Below are 11,340 nucleotides of genomic sequence, written 5' to 3' on the forward strand. Positions count from 1 at the left end.
CCTGGAGTCTATCTACAGTGACACCAGGCAATCCCCAAGAAAGTCTTGCTAGAGGCTTTTAACATGACTAGATTGAATATTGCTCTTTAGATACATATACACATGTGCTCATATATAGATAGAGATTGTGTGTAGACACATATATATGTATGCATATATACACATATATAATGTATAAAAACATATAAAGTAAATGTTTTTAATTGTAATAAGAAGTTAGCACTATTATTTCATCAGACCAATGCCATTACCTTCTGCCATTCACTTCACCTCTGTTCTGCCATGCTTGCCTTCTTTTCCTTTGCAAAACAGAAATGCATTTTGGTCAGGTGAAGAGACAGAGTGAGAATTAAATGCACTTAATGTTGTGCCTTTGCTCTTTTTCTCTTCAAACGTAGGTTTTTAATACTCCTTAATACAGGGGCCCAGAAAAAATGCCTGTGGGCCTGATGCTTATAAATAAAGAACACAGCCATGCTCAGTCGTTTTATACTAACTATTTATGGCAATTGTGATAGAGACCTTTTGGCCTACTAAGCCTAAAATACTTACTATCTGGTCCAAACAGAAAATAAGGAAGCTACCACAGATTTCTAGGATTGTATCTAGAAGACCTACTATCCATAAATAAGTTGATTTTAGTATCAATGAGTATAATACATGCAAAGGATTAAAACTTATTAAATATAATTAAATTAAACCCACAGGTTCATAATTATACTTGAAAAACACAGTCACTTCAGGAAATCAAATAGAACTATTCATTATTTTAAAAACTGGTAAATTAAGGGAAAAAAATTTATCCTGCCTTTTCTATATAACCTATATTTCATGATAAGTCAAGAAGCAGCAATCTCATTTTTTGAGTTTACTAGCTAAGAATTAAGAGAAAATGAAAAATTATAATTTTGTCATTTTGCAGTTCCTAAGACAGTAATTGATTTAGGCAATACTCGTTAATGGCTAGTAGCCTGACAAGAAAAGAGAAAACCCAAATATTGTGTATCTCCTGATAAGGGTGGACAGTGCCATGTAGAAGGAAGCCTTGTTTAAAAACCAAAACAAAAACCCCAAAAAACAATATATAGTTAAGCTTCTAGATGGAACGACCAATTTACAGAAAATACAAGGGCCCAAGGATCATGATTAATACCACCATGGGTATGTAATTTACAAATATATAGACATATAGACCTGGGGAAAACTCTACAAGAAAAATGACCTAGTTACCTCAATTAAAAAAAAAAATCAAGTAAAGAGAGAGGAAGAGAGGAACTTACATACTACTGAAAGGAATTAATACATCACCAATATCAGTGTATGAATTTGATTTCAATCCTGCTCAAACCCCTCTATCAAAACTAATCTGAGGGCACATGGATTGCTCATTCAATTAAAATGCCTGCCTTCAGCTCAGGTCATGATCCCAGGGTCATGGGATTGAGCCCCACATCAGGCTCTCTTCTCAGCAGGAAGCTCCCTCTCCGTTTCCCTGACTCTCCCCCTGCTTGTACTCTCTCTCTCTGTGTCAAACAAATAAATAAAATCTTAAAAAAAGAAACAAACAAAAAAAACACTAATCTGAAGTCTCTTGGAGAAATGCGAATACTAAGTAAATATTTGATGATATTAATGAATCATTCTTAATTATTTAGGTGTCACAATGGTCTTGTAGGGTGGTGTTTTTTTTTTTTTTTTTTTAGTCCTTATTTTTTAGGAATATATACTAAAATATGCAGATGAAGATGAAGCATGTTGTATCAGTTTTATATCAAAATAAATCCCACCAAAGGGTAGTGGGCAGAAGTATAGATGAAAAAGATCACCTGGGGTGCCTGCATGGCTCAGTCAGCTAAGCCACTGCCTTCGGCTCAGGTCATGGTCCCAGGGTCCTGGGACCAAGCCCTGCATCTGGCTTCCTGCTCAGGGGAAAGGCTGCTTCTCCCTTTCCCTCTGTCTGCTGCTCTGCCTACTTGTATTCTTATCTCTCTGCCAAATAAATAAATAAAATTTAAAAAAAAAAAAAAAGGAAGAAAGAAAAAGATGACCTGTGTTGACAGTATGGAAACTGAAATCTGGTGCACCAGATTCATCGTACTACTGTCTTTATGTTTGTATTTGATGGCAAATTTTCAAAATTAAAAGCTATGTGTTTCTTTTTGTCTAGATCACACAGAAGTATAGTGATTAGAAATACAATTAGGCGTAGGTATATTTCAGAATGCTACTAACGGGAAAGAATATGAAAGTCAGCTCTCTAGCTTGAGAAGGAAGTACTGAGGAATCCATTCTGTAGGAAACAAGGTACATAATAACAGCAAGGCAAGATTTTATTCTCCTTTATTTCTAGAGACAGCAGGGCTCTTGTAACTCCATCCCCAGCTCTTTTCTCCACAATTATTTGGCCTTGGGGTGATGTGATGGGAGGGGGCATGCCGAAGAGGGGAGACACATAGTTAAATCGGAGCGGACTTGTTTTGTGCCTTTTGATTCTCATGAGACCTCCATGTAATTCTGCCAGTTTCAAGGGAAAGGAACTGTGACAGGGAGGTAATAAATAGTTCTTTTAAAAGCAAAAGTTGATTTTCAATTTCTAGAAGTTCATAACCCTGACTCCACTAATCTCTTAAGGAATGAGAAAGGAGTCGGTCTTTTTCTTCTTCTATATTTCTTAGCAAAGTATCTACTCATAGAGAAACTTGGTATCTTTCCATTTGGGCCATATTTATTAATCACCTTCCGATGCCAGGACCTGTGCTAGGAACTGGAACATTCACTGAATGTAAGTAAGAAATGCTTCTGTGTAGATCCATCTCTCTGAATGTCCAGGAGTTTCCAGTTAGGAGTGTCCAGGCAAAAGGGCACATGGCTCAGGGCGTTCTGTGACTTTATTCATTAGCTGTCTGTTCCCATCTTACTCTTTGGAGGCAGATGGTAGGGTTCTCCTTTTAGCGGGAGTCCACAGGATCAGGTCATTGCTCTTCTGTCATCCATGGAGAGCTTCTGAACTGACTCCCACGCTTAGCCAAGGTCCATCTGGACCCAAGAGTTGGATAAGAGGCCAGTGCACTGCCCCTTCCTTTGTTCTTCATGTGAGAACCTGTTCCTTCTTCCCTCAGAGTATCATCCTTTCCCACCTTAGGATCTCTGATAGGACTGATGCCAGCTCTGGCTATGGCTTTCAAGAAAGTAAAGTTAAATTCTTGATTTTTTTCTATGGTTCCACAAACTGTAGAGTAAGTGATATATGCAGTATTCAAGAGCACTACGCGTGTTCTTCTGAAAACAGGCTAGGAAAGGATGCTGAATTATCAGGGCTCCTCATGGGAGCACGCTGAAGCCCACCCCTGAACCCCAGGCTGTCCCCTGAGGTCCTGTTTGTATTTAGCTGACAAGGTGTTCCTAGGGCATAACACAGTGCTTAACACAGAACAAGTGTCATGAAATCTTTGTGGAATGTATTGAATGACTGAGTAATAAACCCCTGAACTCAGTAAATCAGCAGCCAGCTCAGTTTACAATCTGCCTTTTCTGTTGGTACAGAGTCTCCAGATAAAGAATTCTCCTTGTCTCACCACAATCACGTGAGGTTCCAGGCATGCACTATTTCACAGTGGTCATTTGGAGGAAGAGAAAATCTGAACACGCTGAGTAATATGTTGTTTTAACAGGTGTCACAAACTCTTTGTGGTACATTCAAGATGCCATGAATTTAAATGGAAAAAAAAATGTTTCTAAATTCTTTAGATAAGCCTCAGCATTGAGTCTTCTGTTCCCGCAGAATTGGGAAGACAACAAATTTAACTAGGTGCAGCTTTCTGGGAAAAGCAAAAGTCTTACTATACGGAGAACAAAGTAATTTGGCATAGCAATCTACTCTTTTAATGTGTAAGACACATTAAAATGTAAAATATGGGAATTTTGAAATCAAGTATTTTCTTTGATTTTTTTTTCAGTATTTCAGAAGTTGGGGGAAACTCTCTTTACTTTTTAATTGATTTTTTTTTCAAATGGCTTATAGAGGATGATCTGATTTTTTTCCCACAAAAGCAGTTACTTTTATGTCTAAAGTATAGGTGAACCCTTAAGTATAAAAAGAACAGCAATGATTAAAGAATCTCAACATCAAGCTATCATACTTGGAGCACTTTGTCCTGGAAACATTCTGGAGGGTTTGTTTGTTTGTTTGTCTTTTAAGATATTACACTGAAATCTGAGACACATTTGGACCTAAGGCTCTTAACATGGAACAACTTCAGGGAAATCCAACTAACATATTGTTAATTGCAAAATTGAGAAGTTAATTAAATGCATCTTGTAAGAACTATATGAAACTTCAAACAAATCCTTCTAGAAAACAAACTTTTAATTTCTTTTTGCCTAATTTCAAATCTATTAATAACCACAAGAAAGTCTGAGTACAATAGATTTCATAACAATTTAATGTTACCAAACCTTGGTAATTTCTACCAAAGACTGTTTATGTAAGCTAACTTGAGAATGGAACTATAATTGATATTAATGAAATAAATTAACTTATTTCTTTGTGTCTTCCAATAAGGAGCTCAAGCTTTTGTGTATAATCCCTAAGTAACAAGTTTTTAGTTTCAAACCTCTCATTATATAATGTTCAAATGATGTAAAGCTGATGCTTTTAAAAAAGAATTTACTTGGGTCAGGAGTTTTTCAAAGTCTTCTACGAATTAAAAACACTAGTAAAATAGTGTCTGAGATCCAGAAGTATTCAATCTGTTTGGGGAAATATGTTTGTCAGGCATTCAGTTTTCTACTTAACTTTCTTTTACTGATTTAAAACTCAAAGAATTGTTTCTGTCATAATTAAAAGATTTTAAACAGCTGCATGACTTTGTTCTTTCAGTGATTGGAGGGGTTTGTTTTTCTGTAAATATGTAAACCTATCAAAGGAAATAAATGAACTTTATGTGCATCCAACATCTATTAGCTCGTTAGAGACAGTATAATATAACAAACACAACCAATAAAGGACATAAACAAATTGGCCCCCTGGTGCCCTGGCTGTCACAGTAGCTCCACGGGCTTTCTTCATGGGCTGTTTTCACCAGGGAGAAGGAAAAAATTGCTCATCCTTAGGGGTATATTAATTTATCCCCAATGAAACATTTGCTCCCAAGTCAATGCTGAGGTTAGGGACAGAGAAAAGCATGCTTCTGGTCTCTAAAATCCCTAGAAAGCATGATGTAAATAAGAACTTGCTCTCGAAATTGCAAAAGAAGCAGGCATTCCATAATTCATCTGATGAATATGGATGAATGAGGGAAGCCCTCAACAAAATGCTGGTGCATTCACCATCCCCTTAGTGGCTCCTGTCAGCAGCATTGTCAACATCATTACTTAAGCCCTCTGGGTTTCGGGGGTTCCTCAACTGTAAATGGAGAATATGTAATAATGGTCTCCAAGTTGCTTTCAGCTTGAATATGATCTTAATTCACAGGAAGGTAGTAGAGGCTAATAAAGTCTTGTCCGCTCCCTGCTCTCAGCGCTGGGGGATTTTTGTTTACCAAGAGCCTTAAAGCTTTGGTATCTTTACCCCAAATCATAAATCTCATCCATAAAAATATAATAGAATATAGAAGGAGACTTTAGAGCACCCCACAAATTATATCTTCCCCAGCCATGTACTTCTCCTAAGCATAAAGTCACCCTTTGTACAAGCACAAGGATGTGCACGGAACCTTTCTATTGATTATCTTATCAATTTAAAGATAATTCTTTAGTGATGACTGACCACATACGTATCCTTTTTCTCAGTGATAGATATTTTAGAAAGTTGCCAAAGTCTTTGGGGAGGGGGCTGATTCTGAGCCCATGACAACTGAGTAGAGGAGAGTAGAAATAATTTCATATGGGAATTTTGTCAAGATTCAGCACTACACTCTTTTGAAACAGACAAATTATCCATGTAGGAAGCTAATACACTTAGGAATTCTTCTAAACACTTCTAAATATCTCAGAAAACTTCAGGGGTGACAATTTGAAAAAGACAATATTTGTGACAATGAAATGTGGTTTTAATGCCTATTTTCTTTGGCATTTTGTGAAGAAGAAATGACAATTACCACATGAAGTCACTCTATACATTCTACTAATTACAATATATTCATAACGTTGGAGTGATTAGCTCCTTTGGAATTAGATATAGTTACATTCATTGAAAAAGTCAGATACTTATCCATGATCTAATAGTTGGAAAAAATAATAAACATTTTTAAATCACCAAGGAATTGTTTATATTTGCTTCTTGATGGGCTTGTGTGTCTTATCTTGTTTGTATTTATGATCCTTTGACCTCAAGTTTCTGGTTCATTTGCCAGATGGGGACTGGGAGTTCTGTTTTGTTTGCTTCTACCCCTCCACAACACAAAGGCACTGGATTGCAATGGACAGGGGGTCCTCTTGAACTACAAGTAGATGACCTTGCCTGATAACTGGAGGACCACAGGCATTCTGGTGAGTTCAAACACACGTCTGCTAATTAAAGGTCACAATGCAGAGCTGAAGGTATTCATATGCCAAGAAGTCATCCCTGTTTCCAAATGTCATATGGACAATCGTAGGAAGGTTGTAGAAGATCTTCAGCTCTTTTCTGGGGACATGAAGGACAGGAAAGAGGAGACTCCCCTACTTCGTCTACATACAGAACTCCACCAAAGGATTTTCTCACAGCAATGCTAGGTCTTCCTGGGCCAGAGGGAGAGGGAGGAACTGGGCCAAGGTATACTGCTATTTCCAAGCACTCTTTAACTCAGATTGATCTTGGACTTACCAGAAAAATTAATTCGGGGACATGTGATGTACAGGGGTAAAGAGAGAGAGAGAGGGTTACCAGAAAGAAAGGTGTCTTAAATTTGTCATAAAATTTAAACCCGAAAAGGTATGAGGTCACCAGAACCATGAGAACACCATCTTCCTTCATGTAACCCATCCCCCCAAAAAAGTCTTCTCCACTGAGTACCTTTTTTTATGACTTATGTAGGACGCACACACACACATCTGTCAACAGAACAATGGCCATCACGCCAGCAGCACAGGCAAAGTCTTATCCCATGACCTCAGGTATATCTTAGTTTCAATTCTTCACTGAACACATACTGTCTACCTTTCTCTTACATTACGTATTCCTGGTGAATAGTGCCACTCTCAGCCCTGGCCACAGAATGGCGTACCTTTCCTTACCTGGTGTAAACTGACAGGACCATGGGAGAGTTTGCTCCTCTTCAGGTGTTATAAGATCAGTTTCCATTTTGCTGTGTCACGTGCAGCCAGAGGCTGGTCACACAGCCCCATTCCCTGCCAGCTCCTTTCCACTTTTGTAGGTCTAGATGTAAGCCTTTTCCTCAAGGCACAGCCCCTGTGCAGAAGTTTGTCTTTCCAACAGCTTATACCTTATAAGTACAGCCCTCTCGTGGGCCTGCTTAGAGCTTCCTGGGGAACCAGGGCCAGGTGGTGCACCCAGGCCCTCTCTATGAGGGAGAACTGGCCTTGCCCAGCTATCAACAATGCCATGTATTTGGCTACAACTGGAAGCGCCAGCGGTGGGAATCTTTTCCTCTGCATGCCGACATCCTCTTCTGTCCAGATAACCTTTGGAAAACTCACAGCCTTCATTACAACTCGTAAGCAAAGTTTTAGAGTTCTTGAGATCTCCAGAGTCTGCTTCTATTTCTGAGTGTGCAAGAACAAATACAAACACGGAACATCTTGTCCAGGCTCTGCCCCCTGAGAGCACCGTGACTGAACCTGGCCTTTGTTTACCAGAACCCACTCAGCACTGGCCAGCTAGCACCCTCCACACCAGCTTGCCTGGGGCGTGGGAGAATTAAAGTTCAGCCAAGAAGCTTCTAGAAGAATGCGAGAGCCTGCGGAAAGAAAATGTCCTCCCACACACACTTTTTTAAAAGTACCTCAGTAGATTTCAGGGAAATTTGAGATATCATCTTACTGAAATGAGAGGAAAAATTTGAGCTTTATAAATATTCTTTTTCTCTCTCTTCAAGTAACATTGTACCTTTCAAGAGGAGGGGAATGAAATTGAAAGAGACCAGATTTCTCTTTCCAGTTGATGGAAATTGGAAACAGGTCACTGCCTTCAGTTTTTATGTGTCAACCTGCCTCTGACCTATTCATATAATAATAATAATAATAATAATAATAATAGTAATGATAATAGTAACAATAATAAGGAAAACAAACACTCAAGTAACATTAATTACATCTAAGCTCAAATCCTCATAGTAACATTAAGAAAGACCATCTACATTTTACAGATAATGCAAGTGAGGCACAGAGATATCAAGTGACATACCAAAGATCATATAACTAAGAAGTAAAGAGCTGAGATTCTAACCCAGTGTCCAGCACTGGAAGGGTCTTAGCCAGTCTGTGGAGCATTACTGAGACCTGAGTGCTTCCTATTCCAAACTGAAAGGTGTAAGAATTTGCTTGGAGATGGGGGAGAAAGTGATAAAAATTAAGCCAAAAGTAACAGATACCTCTGCCCCTCCTTCAACATCCATTATTAAGCTGTATTTGTAACTCAGGTGTCTGTTTGTCCTCCCTGCTGTCTCAGGATCCTAAGATCTTGGCTTGGAACCCCAATTTCTCAGCATATGATATTGGAAGCCTAAGCTAAGATTTCTACAAATTTCTAGGTGCTTAAAACATCAGGGAATATTTTTCCTTTTGGTCTCCTCTTTCTATGACAGCACAACATTAAGTTTATTCTCACAAAACATTTGTGGAGAAGTAGAATTCTACAAAAAATGACTTGTTCCTGAAATGACATTGGACACCATCCACCCATCTCCACCTCCCCTGCCCTGGGCATTTCTCTGGCTTGCCCTAACTTCAACCTCTTCCATTCCATCTGCGTCCCTTTCTCCGTTCCACTCTTCCAACCCCAGTAGCTCAATGTCCCCAGCACAAAGTATAATAAATCCTCCATCAAGCCTCATTCTTAGCAAGAGAGTTTTGCTACTTGAGCCAGCTCTTCAAAGTCTCTTCCTCCACTCCAAGTGGTATGTTAAGGAAATTCAGGTGCCAGCTATTAAGATAATTACATTTGTCCCACCTCCTTGCAATGGGATAATAATGGAAGTGTGATCAAAGAGAGAAGGTATGGTTGTATAAGACAAATTCTTAAGATGTAAGAGAATGTCTAAGCCTAATGCAACCTGTTTTTTGATATTTGATCTCAATTAAAGGCCTAGAATGAGGACCCCTAGCGGGGAGGGATATGAAGATAAATAAGATAGACCAAATGGCTCCCCCTGAGGCTTATCTTTGAGAAGCAGAGATAGACAACAAATAAGCAATTGACCATTCAACACAATGTCAGTCAGGGAGAATACCATGAAGGAAAGTGCAGTAGAACCAGAGATGGAAAATGAAAATGCAGAAGGAGGTATTCTGAATAAGGTGGTCAGAGACCTATTTGGGTGGAGACCAGAATCAGTAAGAGAGTGAGCCATGTTCGTATCTGGGGAAGAACACTCCAGGCAGAGGGAACAGCCAGTGCAAAGCCTCAAAGGGAGGCCAAGGTTGACAAATGTGGTGAGACAACATGGCTGTAGTTGAGTGAACAAAGCAGTAGAATTCAGGGTATTCTGCCCTTTCAGGGCAGAGAGGAGCAGTCATGGTTTTGACCTCTAGGTACAGAATTCTTTTTTTAATCAGCCAAGTTCCTTGAATATATGATTCTCTAAAGACACATCTTCCCCACTTAGACCTAAGTACAGAACTTTATATTTATTTGTATTTATTAATCTTTATATTTGTTAATTTTTTTTGCCAAATTTAATCCATAATAAAAATGTTCAAATGTCATGGCTTAGATTATGGTTGTGTTATTTCCTCAAGTTATTTTGTTACCTGAAATTTTGATCAGCCTACTTCCATTGTCTTTATCCTCAACACTGATAAAATCTCTGCACTTTGAGTATATTCTACATCATTGAATGAGAAATGTCCTTCAAAATTAAATGCCACTTTGTAAGAGGATGCATTCTTGATGTTCATGTGATTTGAAATATAATTTAGCAGCTAATGCCCTATTGCTGTGGAAGGCATTTTGCTTCCTTCTTGAAATACTTCCCTGTGACTATGTGTGTGTGTGTGTGTATGTGTGTGTCTCCATGCTCCCCTTTCCAAAATACTGCTATCTACTCTTTCTCTACCCTTTAAAAGGTTTTCTACTTCCACTCTCTGGACGTGTTGCTCTATTCTTGCTCTATTTGTTTTCCAGAAGGCTCTAGTAAACTCTTAAAAGTCAGACACAAACAAATGATCCACCCAGCACCTATTTTTTTTTTTTTTATCTTATCTTGGTATGTACAGGTTGTGCTTCTGCATGTGGCTCTGAAGTGAGCCCAACTGCCTGAGTCCAAAGCCTGGTTGTCCCCCTTCTCAGCTGTGCAGCACTTTGGTAAAGTCATTGGATGTCTCTGTGCCTTGCTTTCCTTGGTTGTTAAATGGAGATAATAATGGTAGAGTCTTAGGATTGTCATGAAGATGAAGAGAGTTGGTAGCCGAAAAGCACTGTGAATCACACCTGGCTCTTAGCAAGGGTTCTGAAAATATCAACTTTGATTAATACCATACATTTACAGATGGATATTTGTCCAATCAGGTAGCTTTCCTGACTCAGGCCATGAATTCCACCCTCCATGTGACTGCAACTGTTATTCCATCATCTATATATCTTTTTATGGATGCCATTGAGGAGCTAACCTGTTAGGGTCCATAATCAAAGGAGCAAGACTGATACAAAGCGAAGGTCAAGCAAAGCTTTATTTCACACCAAGCATCGAGAATCACACTGACGGGTCGGGGCCGTCTCTAACTTTTATAGAAGTGGTTGAGCCTGGTCACACATAGGTGGCCAATGAGATTACAACACACACAGAGAAAACAGCACAGTCATGCTAGGTCACACACTGGTGGCTAATTGAATTTCAATTTACCCTAGTAGATATATGTGTGCCTCACTGATTGGATGTCTCCACCTGGCCTGACCCGCCCTGGTATCTGGGCTTTGCTACATGGGACTGGTTTCCCGGACTTGCTTTTAAGTAAGTTCCTCTGGAAGGGGCAGGGTAAATCTAAATTTACTGCATAAGTTACTCTGGAAGGGGCAGGGTCCATCTAAGTTTACTGCATAAAAAACAAAATGGCTCCCTCTGGCTAAGTAGGCCCTTACAAACCCACTGTTGTATAATAAAGAATCCAAATGGTCTTTGTCCTCAGGCCCTAGGAGGAGCCTCTAGACCTTAGGATAGGAATGCCCTGTTATTTATGGTGGGC

The sequence above is a fragment of the Neovison vison genome, chromosome 4 (genome assembly GCF_020171115.1).
Source record: "Neovison vison isolate M4711 chromosome 4, ASM_NN_V1, whole genome shotgun sequence".
NCBI classification, from domain to species: Eukaryota; Metazoa; Chordata; class Mammalia; order Carnivora; family Mustelidae; genus Neogale; species Neogale vison.